We start from the raw sequence: 23,463 nt of genomic DNA, 5'->3' as shown, positions 1-23,463 counted from the left end.
AATATGGTTAATCTCTTACAATGTCTTGCAGAGTGTCTGATTCTGTATCAGGGTGATATTAGCATTTCTTGTCTATTTGATGATTGCATCTTGTGGAAGACAGATTGCACTAATGGCCCCAATTACTGGTCTTCCTGGTCTATGCTCTCTGCAATGTTGCAGATCTTCCCATGAAGAGGTGGGATCTATTACTCCACCTTTTGAGTATGGGCTGGGCTTGTGATTTGCTTTGGTCACTAGGGTTTGGTGAGAAGGATGATGTGTCAGTTCTAAGCCGAGGCTCTGGAGGCCTTGCAGATTCAGTTCTTTCTCTTGAACCCCTGATTCTGCAATTAGAACAAGGCTAGCCTGATGAAAAATGAGAGACACGTCACCCCATAACTCCTGCCAACATCCCACCTACCCGCCATAAGCAGAGCTGCCTAGCCAAGATGAAGCTGACCACAACCAAGACCAGAAGAACTGTGTGGCTGAATTAAGACCAAAAAGATCATTCATTTGGGGGATCTTCTGTTACACACAGCAATAGAAAATGATACACATCGGCATCATTTAATTTGGACTTTGATGAGTAGGATTTCCCATGCTTAGCATATGTCTATGTCATAGCATGTGTTAGTATGTGTTTAATAAATATGGATTGATTTATAATTGGGTGGAGATTCATTTATCTATTTTAGTCTGTTGACCAATATGTTCTAATAAACTCTCATATAACTATGCCCTCCATACTTACGTAGAGTGCTTGGGGCAAACCAAAACAGAAAAAGGCATTGTGCTCCATTCTGAGAATATCACACATGCGAAGTGGATAAAGGACTTGCTGGAGAGAGAACCCGGCCTCATCTGTAAGCATTTTAACTGGCTTGAAAATTCACGTGAAATCTAAACTAGATGAGGCTTACCATTTCAAAACCTTCATGGAATACAATTCCACAACGAAGGCTAGATGTCACTTTCCAAGGAGCCGCAAACCTCTGAGACGAAGGCTGTTTCCCAACATGCTGAACCACTGAAACATAGAATTGGAAGAAATTTTAGAGATCATCTTGCCCAACCTCCCATTTCACACAGAAATCTCCACCTCAATTCCCCAGAAAGGTGATAACTGTCATTAGTACGTAACATTTAATGTACGCTTACTAAGTGCTAGATCCTGTGCTAAGTACCATCTGTGTATTAGTCTGTCATAAAAATGTTATGAGGAAAGTACCATTCTCAAGTCGGAGAAAATGAGCTCAGAAAGCTTAAGCCATGTGTCCAGTGTCATGTAGGAAGCACAGGCAGAGACGAAATTCAAACTCCAGAGTCTGCTCTTTTAACTATGAAACGGTTCCTCGCTGTTAACAGTGAGAGCCATTCACTGGAGACGGAGCTGCCTTGTGGCGATTTCTCCCCCTCCCCCAAAAATACTCCAGCAGAGGCAGAACATCTGAAAACCCACATTTTACAATGGTTCAAGTTCAAATCTCCCACGTTGTAACTTCCACCCGTTGGCTTTGTTTCCAGCCCTGGGAGCTGGAAAGAAAAATTCTTATTTTCTCTTTTACTGACAGATTTTCAAATATTTGACCCTTCTCTTTTCATTCATTCCTTACCCAACATAGTTTTCATGTTCTTCCCTCACAATCAGCCCTCCTAATGAAATCTCTACAGCCCGTACTCCCTACCTTGCCATTTCAGCGCAGAGGCTAGTCATCTTACAGCCTAAGACGGCATCTGGTTTTTATGTTGTGGTTGGTTGGTATGTGGTTGATGGATCAGAAGATTTTAAGTAGAAAAATCAGCTCTAAAACCTTGCATTGAACATTGAATTTAGTACTACAAATATTTTTTCTATAAATCATCCTATAAATATGTCATACATTTTTTGTTCTTTACCTAAGTTTAAGGCCACAGTCCTTTGGAAAGGCACATGAGTCAAGTCCATTGCCAGATTCAAAACAATTTCACTGGTAGCCCATCCCAAATGTACAGAACCCGGAAGATGACACAAATCCATTACTTAATTTTTCTGGCTGGGTTACTTTCCAGTTCATTTGGAGTTTGCCTCAGAGAGGTGTCCAGCATCGCCTCTCACTGCTGGTTCACTACCGAGTTTCCACTTCATTTTGATGGTTCGTTTGTTCCTGTATCATGGTACCCATGTTCTTAGTATGAATATGGCACCAATGCCCACAGTAAAGGATGTCTTCCAGATTCTTCAAAATGAAGCATCTAAAAGAACAACAAAACTTTCTCTTGCAAATTTTTCTCTTGCAATATTTACCAACTCTCATTGAAGAACCTACATATATGCTAACAAAATATCTTCTTCATTTGTGTGTAGGTTTTTTTTCTTTGTTATTGCTATTGTTTTGGGTTTTTTAATTTTTTTTTTTTTTTTTTTTTTTTTTTTTGCGGTACGCAGGCCTCTCACTGTTGTGGCCTCTCCCGTCGCGGAGCACAGGCTCCGGACGTGCAGGCTCAGCGGCCATGGCTCACGGGCCCAATCGCTCCACGGCATGTGGGATCCTCCCGGACCAGGGCACGAACCCGTGTCCTCTGCATCGGCAGGCAGACTCTCAACCACTGCGCCACCAGGGAGGCCCGGTTTTTAAAATTTTTAATCAGAGTCTTTGTCTATAAGTTGCTGGCACTCTATAATGACCATAGCTTACATTCCTGTATTTCATTCATTTGTATTTCATTTTATATTTTGTATTTCATTCTTATATGTACACAACCTTAGACTACTGATGATCTCTCAGATTATCCCAATACATTTTTAAGTTTGTATTTTTAAAAGATGGCATGTAAGTCCCTCTAAAATTTCAGACAGTCTGACTGACATTTAACTGATGAGTCCACACTCCCATATATTTCTACCATTGCCCTGATTTTCAATAAGACTCAGAATCTCCTGATGACAACAGTAAGAGTAGATTAAATATACAATTTATTTATTCTTTTTGTTACTATATGCAAGACACTTGCTAAGTACTATATATATATATATATATATATATATATATATAAAATAGCACGTGTATGTATATATTGTGTGCATATGTGTGTATAAGTTCTTTTCCTCACAGGAATTACAGGTGACAGGATTTTTTCAAAGTCAGTTATACTGAGGTACAATTTTAAACAATAATATGAATTCATTTGAAGCATAAAGTTTGATGAGTTTTGTTAGATGAATATATGATGTGACCACCATGTAAACCAAAATACAGAACATTTCAAACTGTTCTCTTTAATCCCTTTTGGGTCAAGCACTCTCTTTCCTCACCCAGGCAACCACGGATCTGATTTGTCACAATGCATTCTTTTTACCTGTTTTAAAATTTCACTTAAATGGAATGATACAGTGTCTACTTTTTTGTGTCTGATTTCTTTTTCCCAGCATTATATTTTGAGATTCACCAGTGTTGCTATATCAATTCATTCAGTTTTATTGCTGAGTAATATCCCATTTTATGGCTAAAACACAATTTACTTATCCATTCACCAGTGGATAGATATCTGAGTCGCTTCCAGTTTGGGGCTGTTATTTAAAAAGCTGCTATGAGCATTTGTATACATACCTTACTGTGGACATTACGTTTTCATTTCTCTTGAATGTATACTTAGGAGTAGAATTGTTAGGTATGAGTGTAAATTTAATTCTATAAGGAACTGTCACACTGTTTCCCAAAGTGATTGTACTATTTTATATGCCCTCAAGCAAAACATGAGGGGTTTTTTTTTTTCCATTGATCCACTTCGTCACCAACACTAAGTATTGTCAGTCTTTTTCATTTTAACCATTCTAGTGGGTGTGAAGTTGTATTGGTTTTGGTTTTAACTTGAATTTCCCTAACAACTAATACTGTTCAGCATCTTTTCATGTGTTTACTGGACATTATACATCTTCTTTTTAAAAGTTCAAATCTCTTGCTCATTTTGCAGGGTTGTTTGCCTCTTAGTGAACTGTAGGAGTAATTGATCCATTCTGGATTCCAGTTCTTTGTTAGATATTGCAAGTGTTTTCCTCAGTTTTTTACTTTCCTTTTCATTTACTCAGTGGTGTCTTTGGAAGAGCAGAAGCTTTTAATTTGATGCAGTCTAATGTATCAACTATTTTCTTGTATGCTTTTTGTGTCCTAAGGAATCTTTGTCTACCCCAATGTTAAAAAGTTTTTTCTATGTTTTCTTCTATATGTTTTATATTTTCATTACTTGTCTTTAGATCTATGATCCATCTCCAGTTTATTTTAATGTATATTGTGAAGTAGGGGTAGAGATTCTTTTTTTTCCATACATATAGCTGATTTAAAAAAAAATTAATTTAAAAATTCAATTCCTCAATGAATTATCCTGGCACCTTTGTGAAAAATCAATTGAACACTCTTCCATTCCACTGATCTCTATGTCTATCATTATGCCAATATCATGCTGTATTTACTACTATGATTTTATAGTAGGTCTTGAAATCAGATAGTGTAAGTTTTCCATCTTTTCCATCATCGACATCTTTACTCTTTTCCAAATTGTTTTTTTTCTTTTTTTTTTTTGCGGTACGCGGGCCTCTCACTGTTGTGGCCTCTCCCATTGCAGAGCACAGGATCCGGACGTGCAGGCCCAGCGGCCATGGCTCATGGGCCTAGCCTCTCCGCAGCATGTGGGATCCTCCCAGACCGGGGCATGAACCCATGTCCCCTGCATCGGCAGGCGGACTCTCAACCACTGCGCCACCAGGGAAGCCCCAAAATTGTTTTTGTCTAGTCCAGCTCCTTTGCACCTCCTTGGAAATTTTGGGATCAGCTCATCATTTTATCTATAAATCACACTCACACTAAGATTTTTATTGGCTTTAGATTGATTCTGTATGGAATATATGTTGATGTTTATCAATTTGTGAAGAATTACTCTTAACTATATTAAATCTTCCAATCTACGAATATGATATAACTTTCTGATTAATTAGGTCTTTTTAAATTTCTCTTATCAGTCTTTTTAAAAAAAATTTTCACTGTACAGGTCTTGCACATATTTTAGCCTATTTTGTCTAAGTATTTCAGGAGTTACTAATAGCATTTTCCAAATGAGAGAATAAGATGATCAGAGTGTATGTAGTTTATCCAGAGCTGGCAAGTGGCCAAGACTTGAATCCAGAAGCGACTGAATTCAAAAATTAACCCCTAGCCAGCAATCCTCAGACCAACGATAGGCAGAGGGAGTCCAATCAACCAGAAGATTTTTCAACTTTTACATGCTCCATGAGACGTTCTGATATCTCATTGGCAAGAGGATGAATGGGCCTGGATAGCCAGAAAAGCTCCCGAGATGTTTCTGTTATAGCCTGCTGGTTGAGGACTGCCGAGTAAGGGTTTTTTGCAGCCATCGGTCCCAGCTCTGTCAATTCCAGCTGGCCACCCTGTGAAGCCCTTGCTAGCTGGTTTCTAAAAAGATCTGGCCAGGTAAGAAAGAATCTGGTATGCAATGAGAGCCAGACAGATCCTACACTACCAGAAGCAGCTTCATAAACAATAAAAATGGGTGTCTCTCTCATATTCTGGTCTCACCTAAGCTTCCATTCTATGAATAAGTAGACATGCAAATTAATTTTGAATACAAGTAATGTTTTAAAGTCCGACGTTTCTTTAATTTGTTTTTCTTCATTCATTCTACTTCAACTTATTATGTTTTCCCTTCTGTCTCTCCTTCCTTTACTAAGCTGAATATTTAATTTTGAAATATTAATTTTGAAGAATGGAGAAGCAAGCAGGAAAAAAAGGGATGATGCATTGCAGATTAGGTGTGCCATGTGCTATGTTTACAGTAGAGAGGATCATGGTCATGGACAAAGAAGTCATCAAGGAGCCATGCTTAGGAACTTCCCTGCCTGATGAGGCTTGCCATGATGTGCTGGTTGTGGGATATATTAGAGAGATCTAGCCCAATGGAAAAGAAATGGGCTCAGTAGTGAAACTGGTATATTTGTGTTAGAGATGGAAAGAATGGCTAACTATTTGAATGGAATAGCTTATTATTATAATATAAATAATTGCTAAAATCAATTTATCCAATCTACTAGGTACTCATACTGCCCTTTGAAAAAGGACAATAAGATCATGTTTACTGCTCTAAAGAAGTTTCCACTTCAGCCAAGACATGGAAGCAACATAAATGTCCATTGGCAGAGGAATGGATAAAGAAGATGTGGTATATATATACAATGGAATATATACAACGGAATATAGCCATAAAAAAGAATGAAATAATGGCATTTGCAGTAACATGGGTGGACCTAGAGATTATCATATTAAGTGAAGTAAGTCAGACAGAGAAAGACAAATATCATACGATATCACTCACATGTGGAATCTAATTTTTTAAAAAGGATATAAATGAACTTATTTACAAGACAGAAACAGACTCACAGACATCAAAAACAAACCTATGGTTACCAAAGGGGAAACATGGTGGGGAGGGATAAATTAGGAACTCAGGATTAACATACACACACTACTATAAAGTAGATAATCAAGAAGGACCTAATGTATAGCACAGGAAACTCTACTCAATATTCTGTAATAACCTATATGGGAAAAGAATCTGAAAAAGAATGAATGTATGTATATGCATAACTGAATCGCTGTGCTGTACACCTGAAACTAATAAAACATTGTAAATCAACTATCCTCCAATAAAATTAATTAAAAAAAAAGAAGCTTCCACTTCATAAGGGAGAAAACATATATATGTAAAAAATAATTCAAGGCATCCTGTAGCAAATGCTGTTCCCCCAGTCCAAGCTGTACTGCACCCTGACATCCTGATGTCCTGACATAAAGAAGCAGGCATCTCACATGAATTAGCAGGGGACCTGCATTTGTAAGAGCTGAGTCAATTTGCTTACAGTGTGGCACCTGATGCTTGTAAGTCACTTATCAGCATGTATATGCTTCTATGAATGTATGCTTGTATCTGTAAAATAAAACGAGAATAAGTGCTTTACAAGCTTTTTATGATTGTTAATAGAAATAAGGTAGAATGCTTGGTAAACTGTCAACATATTGGTGGTAGTGGTGGTAGTAATAGTATCGTAATTATGATCCCTGTCATCCAGCCTATGAACCCCACCTCAGTTCAATTAATTTTGTCTTCACATGTTTTTATCAACATCCATGATACCCTTTTATCTATAAACCCATCCAGTTCCTTAGCTCCCATTCAGTACAGTTCCAAATATTGTCAGAATACCAAAACCAAAATCCAGATGTCTGTGTGATGACAGCTGGAACCATTCACTGCCCTTGAAGCAAGCTTGCCTTGTTACTAGTCAGACTTAGAACACTGTACCTTCAGTTACAGCTCTTCAAGATCTGCGCTACCTACAAGTCACACTTCCAGTGCCCTTTAGTCTGTTCACCTATACAGCCTTCTGTCTTGACCTCTGATTCTAATAGTTGATGTATTTCCCCCAGGATACCTGGCATCCTGCCATGACCAGCACGCTTGATTTATCCATTCTGGAAAGGTTACATTGCTTTAATTCTGACAGAATCACTTCCCTTTAAATGTTGCTCTATAATGTAGAATACTGGAATCTTATTTGCAGTGATGACTAACAGCTAAATAGCACAGCATTTTAGATTAGAAAGCACTTTCACATCCATCCTCATGAAAACCTTATAAGAGAGAGATGGTTCTAAACGACATTGAGGAAACTGAGACTGAAAAAGGCTAAGTGAACTTTCCAGTATCATACTAGTATATCCAAGCTGAAACTTAAAATCAGGTCTTCTAACTCCAGCACCAATAAGTTTATCATTTGCCACATTGATCAAAACATGCACTGATTTATTCATTCAATTAACATTTCACGAGTACCTAAATGCTACAAATACCTTAGCCCTCAAAGATGTTCATAGTCTATGTGATTAAAAACCTTCCAACAGTGCTTCCTTGGTGGCACAGTGGTTGAGAGTCTGCCTGCCGATGCAGGGGACACGGGTTCGTGCTCTGGTCTGGGAAGATCCCACATGCCGCGGAACAGCAGGGCCCGTGAGCCATGACCGTCGAGCCTGCGCATCCGGAGCCTGTGCTCCGCAACAGGAGAGGCCACAACAGTGAGAGGCCTGCATACCGCAAAAAAAAAAAAAAAAAAAAATCCAACAAACAAAAGCCCAAGGACCACATGGCTTCAAAGGCGAACTCTATCCAACATTTAGAGAAGAGCTAGCACCTATCCTTCTCAAACTCTTCCAAAATATAGCAGAGGGAGGAACACTCCCAAACTCATTCTACGAGGCCACCATCACCCTGATACCAAAACCAGACAAAGATGTCACAAAGAAAGAAAACTACAGGCCAATATCACTGATGAACATAGATGCAAAAATCCTCAACAAAATACTAGCAAATAGAAACCAACAGCACATTAAATGGATCATACACCATGATCAAGTGGGGTTTATCCCAGGAATGCAAGGATTCTTCAATATACGCAAATCAATCAATGTGATAAACCATATGAACAAATTAAAGGAGAAAAAACACATGATCATCTCAATAGATGCAGACAAGGCTTTTGACAAGGTTCAACAGCCATTTATGATAAAAACTCTCCAGAATGTAGGCATAGAGGGAACTTACATCAACATAATAAAGGCCATATATGACAAACCCGCAGCCAACATCATTCTCGATGGTGAAAAACTGAAACCATTTCCACTAAGATGAGGAACAAGACAAGGTTGTCCAGTCTCACCACTATTATTCAACATAGATTCGGAAGTTTTAGCCACAGCAATCAGAGAAGAAAAAGAAATAAAAGGAATTCAAATCAAAAAAGAAGAAGTAAAGCTGTCACTGTTTGCAGATGACATGACACATACATAGAGAATCCTAAAGATGCTACCAGAAAACTACTAGGACTAATCAATGAATTTGGTAAAGTAGCAGGATACAAAATTAATGCACAGAAATCTCTTGCACTCCTATACACTAGTGATGAAAAATCTGAAAGAGAAATTAAGGAAACACTCCCATTTACCATGGCAACAAAAAGAATAAAATACCTAGGAATAAACCTACCTAAGGAGACAAAAGACCTGTATGCAGAAAACTATAAGACACTGATGAAGGAATTAAAGATGATACAAACAGATGGAGAGATATACTATGTTCTTGGATTGGAAGAATGAACACTGGGAAAATGACTATACTACCCAAAGCCATCTACAGATTCAGTGCAATCCCTATCAAACTACCACTGGCATTTTTCACAGAACTAGAACAGAAAGTTTCACAATTTGTATGGAAACACAAAAGACCCCGAATAGCCAAAGCAATCTCGAGAGAAAAAAACGGAGCTGGAGGAATCAGGCTCCCAGACTTCAGACTATACTACAAAGCTACAGTAATCAAGACAGTATGGTACTGGCACAAAAACAGAAATACAGATCAATGGAACAGGATAGAAAGCCCAGAGTTAAACCCACGCACATACAGTCACCTTATTTTTGATAAAGGAGGCAAGAATATACAATGGAGAAAAGACAGCCTCTTCAATAAGTGGTGCTGGAAAAACTGGACAGCTACATGGAAAAGAATGAAATTAGAACACTCCCTAACACCATACACAAAAACAAACTCACAATGGATTAAAGACCTAAGTATAAGGCCAGACACTGTAAAACTCTTAGAGGAAAACATAGGCAGAACACTCTATGACACAAATCACAGCAAGATCCTTTTTGACCCACCTCCTAGTCAAATGGAAAAAAACCCAAAAATAAACAAATGGGACCTAATGAAACTTAGAAGCTTTTGCACAGAAAAGGAAACCATAAACCAGACGAAATGACAACCCTCAGAATGGGAGAAAATATCTGCATTTGAAGCAAAAGACAAAGGATTAATCTCCAAAATTTATAAGCAGCTCATGCAGCTCAATATCAATAAAAACAAACAACCCAATCCAAAAGTGGGCAGAAGACCTAAACAGACATTTCTCCAAAGAAGATATACAGATTGCCAACAAACACATGAAAGGATGTTCAACATCACTAATCATTAGAGAAATGCAAATTAAAACTACAATGAGGTATCGCCTCACACCTGTCAGAATGGCCATCCTCAAAAAATCTACAAACAATAAATGCTGGAGAGGGTGTGGAGAAAAGGGAACCCTCTTGCACTGTTGGTGGGAATGTAAATTGATACAGCCACTGTGGAGAACAGTATGGAGGTTCCTTAAAAAACTAAAGATAGACCTACCATACGACCCAGCAATCCCACTACTGGGCATATACCCTCAGAAAACCATAAATCAAAAAGAGTCATGTACCACAATGTTCATTGCAGCTCTATTTACAATAGCCAGGACATGGAAGCCACCTAAGTGTCCATCGACAGATGAATGGATAAAGAAGATGTGGTACATGTATACAATGGAGTATTACTCAGCCATAATAAGAAATGAAATTGAGTATTTGTAGTGAGGTGGATGGACCTAGAGTCTGTCATACAGAGTGAAGTAAGTCAGAAAGAGAAAAACAAATACCGTATGCTAACACATATATATGGAATCTTAAAAAAAAAAAAAAATGATTCTGAAGAACCTAGGGGCAGGACAGGAATAAATACACCGATGTAGAAAATGGACTTGAGGACATGGGAAGGGGGAAGGGTAAGCTGGGACGTAGTGAGAGAGTGGCATGGACATATATACACCACCAAATGTAAAACAGCTAGTGGGAAGCAGCCGCATAGCACAGGGAGATCAATCAGCTCGGTGCTTTGTGACCACCTAGAGGGGTGAGACAGAGGGGGTGGGAGGGAGATACAAGAAGGAGGCAATATGGGGATATATGTATATGTATAGCTGATTGAATTTGTTATACAGCAGAAACCAACACGCCATTGTAAAGCAATTATACTCCAATAAAGATGTTAAAAAAAAAAAAAGATGTTCACAGTCTAGGTGGCATACAGTCCTGTAAACAACACAGGACCAATGTCTTACTCTTCCTGGAATTATCAACTCCTGACACAGTATCTGGCACAGAGCATATATATTGAATGAATGAATGGTATATGAATGAATATATTAAAAATTAAATTACTTTTTAAGCAAATGCTAACACAATGAGAAATTACTCTATAAAGCACAAAGTGCTGAATAAATTTTAAGCATTATCACTGTATTCAATTCTAGGTGGAATTTTAATTTCAATTAGAATGCCAGAGTGAGTTCTTAGATAATTGTAATAATGTCTTTTTTTTATCCTATTTAACATTATTTCCTTCAAAGTCAATATAACATCAGAAGAAAGACTGTTTTAAGTCCCTACTTCAAGCGTTCTTTAATCCTCTGACCTGATTGCCATCACTTCTGCAAATTCACCCACACCCTGATTCTGTCACTGCCAAAATTCCCATATGGAAGGGGAGGAGCCCTCTCAGAGGACCTGGCACAAATCCTCCTAATAGCACTTATCACACTTTATTGTAATTATCTGTTGACATGTCTTTTTCCCCCTCAAATCAATGCCACTTGATAATTCACCTACTAAAGGTTTTCAAGATCTCACAACAAAACTGTCAATTTTTTTAAGTAAAATATTCTCCTTTAAAAATCAAACCCGGGCTTCCCTGGTGGCGCAGTGGTTGAGAGTCCGCCTGCCGATGCGGGGGACACGGGTTCGTTCCCCCGTCCGGGAAGATCCCACATGCCGCTGAGCAGCTGGGCCCGTGAGCCATGGCCGCTGAGCCTGCGCGTCCGGAGCCTGTGCTCTGCAATGGGAGAGGCCACAACAGTGAGAGGCCTGTGTACCGCAAAAAAAAAAAAAATCAAACCCAAATTATGTTCCTTTATATTTAGAAAACATTTAACAATGCTTCTACTGTTTGGTTCATTTTCCTTAATACATGCCTTTTCACAAATGCCTTAAATCAACATGTAAAATGCTAAAATGAATATTCAAATTTTAAAACACACCTAAGCTAATTTGAGAGGATAGTCTTGAATTAGAAGGTCCTCTGCTTCCGGTTTATGGTACTAATGCCCAGGCTAATACATTTCATTATAAAAGGTCAGTCTATTCAGTTATTACTGAGTTATTAACTAAAAATACTGCTGTGTGGCTAAGAATTCCATGAGACACTTTCAAACGCAAGTCATGAACCTGGTGCTATTTTTTATATAAGATAAATTTAAAGTAGCTTCTCTTAGTTTAAGAAAAATATGTAAAGATTGGGTAAAATCCCTGTTTTAATAACAGATGGTCGTTGCTTCAAATTCATTTTTCTACGTGTTAAATTTGCTTATCATTTTATGTGATATTTGTGTACATGTTCAGAGACTGCAAATTTTATTAGTATCTGATCACTACCAATTCCTCAGAGAAAGAGAAGTGCAGTATTTTGGAAGCTCAGATTCTGAAATCGTTGGAATAATTCCTGCAGTGATCTGTTACCGAGACCCTTGGAAGGCCAAGATTTTTTGGCTTTACATAGTTATGTCACAAGCAGATGTGTAGCGTTTATGCTGTATACCAGCACCACCAGACACTGGATTTACTTCAGACTTATGAGAGGGACAAGACCAGACACAATATTTGACTCTGAGAATTAAGCTAAGTAAGAGTAGGTAGTTAATCTTAAGTAAAACTGGGAACAAAATATTATATAAATGGGATAGTAGGTACATTCACTCTTTAATTATGTACTATCTATGTGCTGTTTCTTCATACAACTTCTAACGCTCATCCCTTCAATTTATTATTCCCCCCCAATTTTTTTTTCGAAAAAGAATTCCAGGGTATGATCGTCAGAAAGTTAATTTTAAGAGTAAAAACAATCGTAGAAGTAAAGCGTTCACAAACAAGTTAAAGGCAAAGATGTAGAGAAGAAATATTAGGTCAGAAGAACTCCAGCCACATTGGTGTAGCTTAGTGACAGCGGTTACTCCCGGTAGCCGACTGTCAAAGGCAGAGTTGCTGGAAAATGATTGACACATTTCATCAAAGCTTCTACTCAGCTACTTCTGCCAACTGTCTATGGTAAATGACTTAATCTTTGCTAAACTTTCACGCAGGAAACGCGGAGTAGTTGAAATTCACCCGCATATAGACCTGAAACTCTAATGAGATCATTTGACACTGTGATTGATACAAAATCTACATTGTGTTTTGAGTTGCCTGCCACCATTGATATGGTGGATCCCAGTTTGAAAAGTTCAAAAGTGATAGTTATTTTACAATACATCCCAGCTGTAACTGAGAACAAAGAAATGTGGCTGTGAATGAGTTAATTGCCAGTTACTTGGTACAAGGTAAATTTTTAAATCACATTTCATACTTTTTATATTTTTTCCTTAGGGAAAGTAATTGGTTAGGAGGACAGAGGGACATAAATATTTTATGTAATCTCCTGAAAATAGTCATGTGGGTTCTTTCATGAATATGTGTTTATATGCCTTAGGTTGAGGGAATTTATGCAAAAATGTTGAAACGCAACATAATACCAATTGCAACATCTATCTGCCTACGTCTTCCACCCTTAGACACCCATAACTTTCTGACTTAGATTTCGGATTGGTTTGTATGTTACGGTAAACCCACACTCCTAAAAGTGTTAGTGGGGCTGTGACTTTTTCTGCTTAATGCTGATCTTTTCTACAAGCCTATGGAGTCTTTGTGAGCGGGAGTAGAAATCAAAATGAATTCTGGGTGCCTTCACTCTACTGTACTGCTAAGTCAGGTAAATCCTATTATAACATTTACATATGAGGTGGGAAGAAAGGTCTGGCATCTGCATTCGTGTGCCTTCCTCCATTCTCACACTGCTTGAAAAAGATAAATTGCTATTACCAGGAGAATTAAGAGGAAAAATGTTTGGCTTGTGTCATCCAAAGCTACTTTACCAGGGGAAATCGGCCTAAACTTGTTAGTCACCCAACACATGAAGGTTCTGTGATGAAAGGCAACGACCTCCAAAATGCATTCTGCCCATCACTGTTTTCCCTTTGTTTTCCCTTCTGCCTCTTAAGAAGAGGTCAGACCATCTGATTCTGATTATTTACAATTAACTGTGCACATTGGGTTTCTCGCTCTCTCTCTGTCTCTCTGTCACTGTCTCTCTGTCTCTCTCCCTCCCTCCCGTTCTCATTGTTTTAAGAACTGATTTTCTTTTAACTAGGAAATTTTTATCTTGCCAGCAATCAAATACAGACATACACAGGTTTCCGTAGAAACTCTTAATACGTACAATTTGAATTGCTTCTAAATTTGGCAAAATGCCTTGCCTTCTCCGAATTCATAAGACAGATGAGACACAAAAGTGAGATAAATGATGCCGTCCTGCTATTTCAAATGCCATATTGATATAGTCATTATTTGTGCCAATAAGGCTCACTGTCATCTAATTTTAACCTGTTTCTGTGTTAATTATGCTTAATTTTTGTCTTTTCTGTCTTTTGACACCTTATGTCCTTCATTTACTAAAATCAAAGTCTGTGAATAACTAAATCTTTCAAACAACTTTCAGAGTGCCTATTAGGTGCGAAACACTATCTCGGGTGAGGGTTAGGGAGTATAAAAATATGAACCAGATACACCTGACACATAATACAGGCTTAATAAAATGTGTGAAGAATGAGAAGGAGGAAGAAAAGGACAGCAGGAGAGAGGGAGGGAGGAAAGATAAAAGTGTCTAATAATTCATTCTATGCAAGAAAATGGATACTCTATCCCACCATTCTGCTGTAATTTCTTCACAGGGGATATAATTGCCTGCTATTATCTTGATTACTTACATGTATATTGTCTTTCTCTTTAGCCAAAATATAAGTACCATGAAAGGAGCGAAGTTATTGGTCTGACTCACAAATGTGAAAAAGCGTTTTTGCCGAACACCTAGGAAATGCCAAAGAAATGTGAAATTAAAGAAAAATGAATGAACCCCCTGACCTTAGAAGGGCAAGAACACTTTTCCACTTTCCATATTCACCCCCCAATGAACAGCCTTCCTTCTAGAATCTTTACTCCCACACAATAAGAAATCCTACTCTGCGTGTACCTTGCCCATCCAGTAATCAACTGCTGTGGGTAAAAAAAAATTAGAAGCTGAATTTGTCCCCATGGAGTGAAGACTTTTCTAATGAAGTCTAGGTTGGAAAATGATTGCTTTTGATTGATCTCCCCAGCTGGTTAGAGATATGATCCCTATACCTGCCTTTCAGTCCTGCCTCTCCACCTGCCCTTTCCTCCATTTCATGTTTATTTGGGTTTTTCTTTTTATTTAATTCTTCTCCATTTAGCCTCTAAAATGTCTCCTACCTCTTCCTGACTCAGGAATTCTTAGAACTACTTTCTTGGAGTCTTACCTCCTTGATTTCCCACTTGGTTGTATGCCGTTTTTTTCATACTCATTTGATTTACCACAAACAGTAATCTATGTCCTGCTGGGAAAATTGTGGTAGCCTCAGAACACACTGCTAAAATAACAGAAAGTTCATAGTTGATTATTTGTGCTTAATTATAGTTCAGATCCTCATGAAAAATTCTTCACCCCTCTTTGCAGTTAGGTGTAGTGATTAGGAAACCCTGTGTATCACTCTCCAGTTCTCCTTTAAAAGCCCACCTTTATTGGACGGTGGTGTAATACGCTCTGAATTTCACATTGCATAGGTAGATTAAAAAGAGGCAGCAAGGGCCTTCCCTGGCGGTCCAGTGGTTAAGACTCTGAACTTCCACTACAGGGGACACGGGTTCAATCCCCGGTCGGGGAACTAGGATCCTGCATGCCAGGTGGTGCTAAGAAAAAAAAAAAGGAGGCAGCTTACCCTTAAGAGATCTGGATGAGTAGGGTTTTTTGGAAAAAAAAGGCAGATAAAGAAATTAAGAGCACACCACTTGTTGCCCCACATGAGTCTGGGGTCTGCTAATGCCGAGTCAATAAACAGCTCCAAACCAAACTTGACCTAGCGCCATCAGCAGGGTTTCTGACTCTGCAGATTCATTCATTTCAGCCTCCTTTATGGTCCTAGGGTGAAAAATGACTATTATTATTATGACTTATTTTTTCACTTAAATAAGATCCTATACCTTCCTGAAAGCTGTCCTTTTGTCAAAATATTGCTGGATAGTGGGAAGCAGCCGCATAGCACAGGGAGATCAGCTCGGTGCTTTGTGACCGCCTGGAGGGGTGGGATAGGGAGGGTGGGAGGGAGGGAGACGCAAGAGGGAAGAGATATGGGAACATATGTACGACTGATTCACTTTGTTATAAAGCAGAAACTAACACACCATTGTAAAGCAATTATACTCCAAGAATATGTAAAAATATATATATATATTGCTGGAGGGTGGGCCCCTCCTAAGAAATGTGAGACTGGTGTGATTCACGCATCCTTGCGATAAGCAAGCACCTGTGAACTCTGACAGGTTATAGTTACCGCAGGCAGAGTCGGCCGTCAGTTACTACTATGATTTTTAGGGGTAAAACGCTTCGAGCCTGAGATTTCTTCCTGGCTGGCTTCTAGGAGATAGCTGAAATTCCCCTATTAGACAACTATATGTTTAGGTCAGTGATTCTAAAGAGGGCGGGTACAGGGAGACGTGGAGGAAATGAAGATGCAGGGGAAGATGAGATTCTTCAAGTGGTTTGGAAAACATATCTAATACTTCATTGCTTGGCTATACAATTACTGGAACTAAAGCTCTTGGTTTTGTCTTTCTTGGCTTAGAAAATAAAGGAGAAACGCACTGAAAGAGTCCTGAGTTTTGCAATGTTTAATAACAGTTTGGGTGGACATTGACCTTCTCCATGTTCCTTAGAGTAAATGGAAAGATCTTAGAAATTAGTTTATCGGCTGACTTTCTTCAACTGGATCAGTCTAGTAGAGCTTTATGAAGATGTTGGAAAGTGGCAGAGCAAGACCAGATTTGCTCGTGCCTAGAACCTTCCTCCAATCTCTCTTTGGTCCCACTGAGTCCCGTGGTGCCTTCCAGGGCCTTGGCAAACAGTGGAGCAGGTCATGCTCTGCATACTTCTAGAGACTGTCATTCACATGGACTGCAGTACATGGTGACCCCGAATCCTACTTCCTTCTACTGCCCCTCACCTCCTTTTTCCTCTCCTCCCTGCTTTCTCTGGTAAGATTCCATGATTCATTATTATAATCCCTCCCTGGCTAACAGCCTCCACTTTCTTGCCCTCTCTCCCTTTCCCTTGGGCTCACCTGGTTGTGCCAGTTACCGTTCCTGCCTTTCAGTCCAAACCCACCCTTGGCTGCCCTGCTCTATGATGTGGGAGCTGGGTTCTGCAGACTTCATTTCTTCTTTACCTGCTGCTCCAAGACAGGCCCTGCCAATAGAGGGCCCTGGAGGGAGCCTGTGAGCCTGGAGGAGGAAGAAGGCACTTCTGGTGTCGTGTTTACTTCGTGACACAAGCGGACTGGCTCGTGGACATCCCAGCAGCACCCAGCATAGTGGCACCGTTCACTGGTCAGCATCACTCTTCAGCACACAGCTCCTACAGCAGCCATGCTCTCTCCTCAGAGACCTGAACCTCAGTCCTGTGTGGCCCTCCTCCAGGTTTCCAGATTCCTTCTGTGTTCACGTTTCCTTCAGCCTGAGACCTGGAAGCCACTCGCTGCAGTGGCGACCTCTGCGTACCTTAGAGTTATCCTTACCCCTTTAACAGTTAGCCCTGGTTCGCCTAGGTATTGTTTATAGTAAATGCTCCCTGTTCCAGTTCCTGATGTGGTTCTTGTCTTCTGACTGTAGCCTGATTGACAGACCCTGCAAAATCCCAGTGCTGGTTAAACCAACTCTGTCTCCTCTGCGCCTACAGCCCCAAAGTTGAACAAGGCTGAAGAAAAGCCCTTAGTTCTTCTATCTCGCTCTAAACCCATAATCGTGGAGGTCAAGCAACAATTCTACGTTTGCTGACTGTATTCGCGCCCCTCCCGCATCTTCTAGAAGACTTTCACACCTTCTCATCTCTCCTCAACCCTCCATACCTTTCTCCTGGTCCTTGCTCACAGCTGATGACCCTGCTTCCTGTGTTGCTGATAATGTTGAAGCCATCAGAAAAGAGCGCCCACATTCTTCTACTGTGAATGTCCATTGACTGACTTGCATCAGTACCCATTTACCCTACCTTTTCCTGGTACAGTGAACGAACTGTCTGTGTTCCTATTTAAGACCAAGGTCCACACTTGAACACAGATCTCACCTCCTAGGGCCACTCAACAATTCTCCCTCCCTCTTACAGATCATGACATTTTTTTCTTTCTCTACTAGATTGTTCCTATCAACGTAAAACCTGTTTTAGGATCTCTCATCTTAAAGGACCCCTCTCATGTTCCCACAGTCACCCTCAAGTTACTACTCCATTTCACTATTCCTTTTTATATTCCAATTCTTCTAAAATGTGTCCATGTTTGGTCTTTACTTCCCCTTTTCCCATTCTCTCTTCAGCTCACTCCGATCCAATGAAACAGCCATATCAGGGTCACCAGGGTTTTCCCAATTGCCAATCATTGTCAATTCCAACTTCACTGAAACATCAGCAACATCTGACATGTCTGCCACTTCTTCCCTTTGTTATAATAGCAGATGTTACCCTTGTATCAACCTGCTAGGGCTACCATAACAGAATACCACACACTGGGTGGCTTAAATCACAGAAATACATTTTCTTACGGTTCTATATGCTAGAGGTCCAAGATCAAGGTGGCATCGGGGCTGAACTCTGGTGAGGCCTCTCTTTTCAGTTTGTTGATGGCTGTCTTCTTGCTGTTTCCTCATATAGCCTTTCCCCTGTGCCCCTGTCAGAGGAGAGAGAGAGATCTGGTGTCTTTTCCCCTTCTCACAAGAACACTAGTCCTTAGCACCCCAATATTATGACCTCATTCAATCTTAATTACCTCCTTGAAGGCCTTATCTCCAAACACATTCACACTGGGGGTTAGGGCTTCAGCATATGGATTTGGGGGGATACCACTCAGTCCATAACAGCTTTAAAATTATAGTCTGTTTTCCACCTAGTCTTAATATGATTCTTTTTAGGACGGCAGTCAGATTAACTCATTCTTTAACCTGAAACTCTCCAATGGCTTCTCATCTCACTCCATAAAAGCCAAAACCTTACACTGCCCTCCCCTGATTGATCCCACCCTACCCCCGCCATCCCCTCTGGCCTCACCTTCTCCCATTATGCCCCTTGCTGCCTCCACTCCAGCTACAAGGAACCCCCTGTTATTCTTCATACACACTCTCACCTCTGTATTTTCTGCTATTCCATAAACTTCATCTCATTTTACCCCAATATCCACACTGCTGGCTCCTTCACTTCCGTAAACTCTCTGATCAAATACTATTTTATTAAGGAAACTTTCCACTACTGCCCTATAGAAAATAGCAACTCACTACTCTCAGCTCTCCCTCTACCCCTTCCCCATTTTATTTATATTTCTTCAGGTATTGTTTCTCTCTTCCCACTAAAATATAGTCTTTATAAGAGAAGAACTTTTGTTTTGTTTACTGTGGTATCCTCAACACCTAAAACAGACCTGACACATAGTGGGTTTGGAATCTAGACACATGAAATGTTGTTTGAATGTAGACAAATACCCAAGTGGGAATCCTATAAAAGATGGTTTGAGAGATGCAAGGAAGTCAACAGGCAGAGGGAAGTTTATGGCTTGGATGACTGGGTTGATGATGATGATATGATAAACTGAGACAGGGAACACAGTCAGTAGAACAAGACTAGAGATAATGAGTTCAATACTAAATATAACGGGTTTGAGATGCCAGTAAGAATTGAATTACAGTTTGGGTCTAGGAAATGAATCTCATCTGGTGAAAGATGTGAGTAGTATCTACCAACATATGACTGCTTTTGAAGTGGATGATCTCCTTTAGATAAAGTGTATCACACAAAGAAGACCAAGAAAAGGCCTTAAGAAACTTCAACTGTTGACTGATACTGGTACCAGATTAATGGTGTTCCTTGTGTCTGAAAATATCTTTATGGCAGTATCACATTTATCTCAGACCCAACTCTGACTCTGAAACCTGGATAACTCTCCCCAGTAAACAACATCCCAGTAAGCTGATACCAGGCCCTCAACTTTCATGCTTTTTTTTTTAAACAAAAAAGAAAAGTGTATGACAAGAAATGACAGCGTTTCATATGTTCACTTCTTTCGAGATCAGCAGCCTATTTCTTAGAGGTGAAATTTCTATTTTCCAAGGGGCTGGCAAGAAAAGGTGACTGTCTTGCAGTGGCTTCATGAGGGATGGGACACTGGGTCTTTCGACGAAAAGCTTACTGTGCTAATTCCTATTCCAATTAAATCTGTGTCAGTCTTCGGAGAGAGCTGGGCTTTGCGATCTCATCAGTAAGCATGCAGAACCATGTACTGGACTTTGTGGTCTTTTGGCCATGCAGCAGCCACCGCCTCTTTGCGGGTATCAACGCATCCTCCATTTCCTTTGCTTAACCTCCTTTCTCCACTCTCCTAATACAAAATTCTGCCATAGTTGACACCACCACCCTACCCCAGCAATGGGTACGTGACTCCGACTGCACGAGAAGAAAACTCCATCCTCCTGGCCACAGTGATTCATTTGGGGGTGAGCTTATGACCTCGGGGCTGATGGGAGTCAGTTCCAGCTTGCATCTGGACTATCTAGTGAATGGAGTTCTATTTCTCCATGAGATGTGAACTTGAAGGATGCTGGGTTGGAGCTCCAAGTTTCCCGCTTGCTTCCACACAGAACTGGGAATGAAGCCACTAAAGAAGGCAGAATGAGGAGATGATGGCTGAATTGGTTCTGGTGGCATCATTTTAGCCCCTGGATCGAGGCAATCTGAAGTTAGATCTGGCCTGACATATTGCCATTCCCAAGCCAATACAGTCTTCTTTTGTTTCTGCTTAAGCCAATTTGAATTAGGTTTTCTGTCATTTGTAAATCAAAGAGTCTAATACAGAGAAGACGGTGGGAGTTGAGACACCTGTAAGAAGAAAATTACAGACCACAGTCTGCAAATAATCTGTGGGGAGACAAAACCCCCACATCATTCCCACAGCCAGGTCTGTATCAGGGTTACCCATGCACTCTGAATCTACATTTCAGTTTCTTTAGGGTTAAGTTGATGGAGTAAGTCCATTTCAGGTGCAACTGGCACTTTTGACTCTGTCCCCATCTACTAGAGGCAAGATTTGTTCTGCTCTCACAAACCCAGGGAGTACAAGATCAGGATTTCCTTAGAGACAGCAAGACAAGTTGAATCAGGTTGCCAGCTCTGTTCTGCTCCTTAGAATAAGTCAGAGCTATAAGCAATGCCACTGCAATTCCAAGACCTAGGTTTACTTAAGTGAACCTAATAAACTTGTCCCCAGGTTTCCTGCTCTCCAGCTTGGGGGTTTGATTAGCATCATAATCAATTTATCAATGATCTGGGCCCAAAGGGATTTTGATCTCAATATTTTTCTCCTTTAGCCTCCTCCCATTCAGGCAGAAAATTAACAAAACGTGTTGATTAAATAAGTTTTAAAAATAAATCTAGGGCTTCCCTGGTGGCGCAGTGGTTGAGAGTCTGCCTGCCGATGCAGGGGACGCGGGTTCGTGCCCCGGTCCGGGAAGATCCCACATGCCGCGGAGCGGCTGGGCCCGTGAGCCATGGCCGCTGAGCCTGCGCGTCCGGAGCCTGTGCTCCGCAACGGGAGAGGCCGCAACAGTGAGAGGCTCGCGTACTGGAAAAAAAAAAAAAATTTGTTTTTAAATCTATTTTCTTTTTACAGTGATCAATTAACAGCAGATCAAGTAAAATTTTACTATATCCACATGGCAAACTACTGGAAGAGGTAATTTTTTTGTTTTTGGTTTATTTGTTTGTTTTTGTTTCTTCCCCCCCCCCCGCCGAAGGGAATAGGAGCTGGCGCTGCCTACATAAACCTTGTTCTTTTCATCCTCTGACAAGGATTCCCAAAGGAAGATCCTGGGAGATACTATCTATCCCAGCAGGAAAACAAACAGAATCCCATCCTGCTTTTGAAGTTTTTCACTTTTAAAATATTGCTCTTGTGATGATAAGCCCTTTTGAGATTGACTTTTTTTTTATGGACATTCTGATAGTGTTCAAATCAGAAGCAAAGCAAAGTCACCTTTGGATTTCTTTTTTTGTCAAGTATACTTTACTGAAAACTGAACACCTCATTAGCATGGAAAAAAGAGATCAACCAAGTAGTCTGGCATTTAGCTCCAAAATTGGGTGCTCCTGGGTAGAGTCTGATGGTCTCCATAACCCAGGCTCCAAACTTTAGTATGCCATTAAACCCGGTCCCAAGCATTGTCTTAATGCACTGGCAGTGCTTTTTCCTCCACTCCTGTTGTCTAGAAAAATGCACATTATAACTCAGCCTGCTGAGAAAATGTTCATTTTATCTCTGAACCCTCATGACCATTTTGAAATTAAGAGACAATGTTTTGAGGGGAAGTGGTAGAGAAGGAAATTCTTGTTGCTATTGGAATATGAGTGAGCTATTCCTAGCCTTCCTCTAGCAACAGGCATTCAGCAGAGTCAAACTAGCATTCTTAGGGCTTCCCTGGTGGCGCAGTGGTTGAGAATCTGTCTGCCAATGCAGGGGACACGGGTTCGAGCCCTGGTCTGGGAGGATCCCATATGCCGCGGAGCAACTGGGCCCGTGAGCCACAATTACTGAGCCTGCGCGTCTGGAGCCTGTGCTCCGCCACAAGAGAGGCCGCGATAGTGAGAGGCCCGCGCACCGCGATGAAGAGTGGCCCCCGCTTGCCACAACTAGAGAAAGCCCACGCACAGAAACGAAGACCCAACACAGCAAAAATAAATTAATTAATTAACTAATTAATTAATTAATTAAAAAAAAAACTAGCATTCTTAGACACACAACAAATAATTGTTGGAGGCCCATAATGGTATCGACATTTGTTAGCCCTCATCCTCTAGGAAGAATATCCAGCCAGTATATTGACAAATATTATTTATCACTATAAAGCCCATCCACGTCAAGCCTGAGAGAAGTTTGCTTTGTCTTATTCCCATATAGCCCAGTTACAATATTTTTATGTAAGTTGTGAATGCCAGTGGCATTGGATCTGAGCAGTCAATTCACAGAAGAAAAATTGAACAGCCAAAAAAAAATTAAAACCCATATGAAAAAATGTTCAGCCTCATAACTAATTTAAAACATCCAACTTTAAACATCAATGACATATAACCCAATTTAGTCTTCACAGGGGAAAGCCTAAATCCTTCCTAATGCCTTTGGAATTCTTCAGAATCACTTATAATTCCTTTCACGTCTTATTTCACTTTGGTTGAATGAGTTGCGCACGTGGATGGAGCATCTTGTTATTTCATAATGCTGTCCTTTTTTTGTAAACAATGTGTCACAAACATAGACCATATCCCCTTTCCTTAATTTTC

At 40.2% G+C, this 23,463-nt stretch overlaps 1 protein-coding gene across 2 annotated transcripts in view; it reads right to left on the bottom strand.

The window, feature by feature from the left end:
- Nucleotides 1-951: 951 nt before the first annotated feature.
- The window catches only part of DERA (deoxyribose-phosphate aldolase), a 233,788-nt gene continuing 211,276 nt past the window's right edge, over nucleotides 952-23,463 (bottom strand). Inside the window, exons 12-14 of one of the 2 annotated variants that reach the window (XR_014326609.1) lie at nucleotides 18,690-18,814; nucleotides 2,006-2,217; nucleotides 952-1,012 (exon numbers count right to left, since the gene is read on the bottom strand). The gene's annotated coding sequence lies outside the window, so the exon portion shown is untranslated. Of the gene's footprint in view, nucleotides 1,013-2,005; nucleotides 2,218-15,949; nucleotides 16,024-18,689; nucleotides 18,815-23,463 lie in introns of those variants that run through there. The other variant, XR_014326610.1, reaches the window with a different exon arrangement.

Source organism: Leucopleurus acutus (genome assembly GCF_964270905.1).
Source record: "Leucopleurus acutus genome assembly, chromosome: 11".
Taxonomy (NCBI): domain Eukaryota; kingdom Metazoa; phylum Chordata; class Mammalia; order Artiodactyla; family Delphinidae; genus Leucopleurus; species Leucopleurus acutus.
The sequence above is the reverse complement of the archived record's forward strand: the minus strand, read 5'-3'. Positions and strand labels throughout refer to the sequence as shown.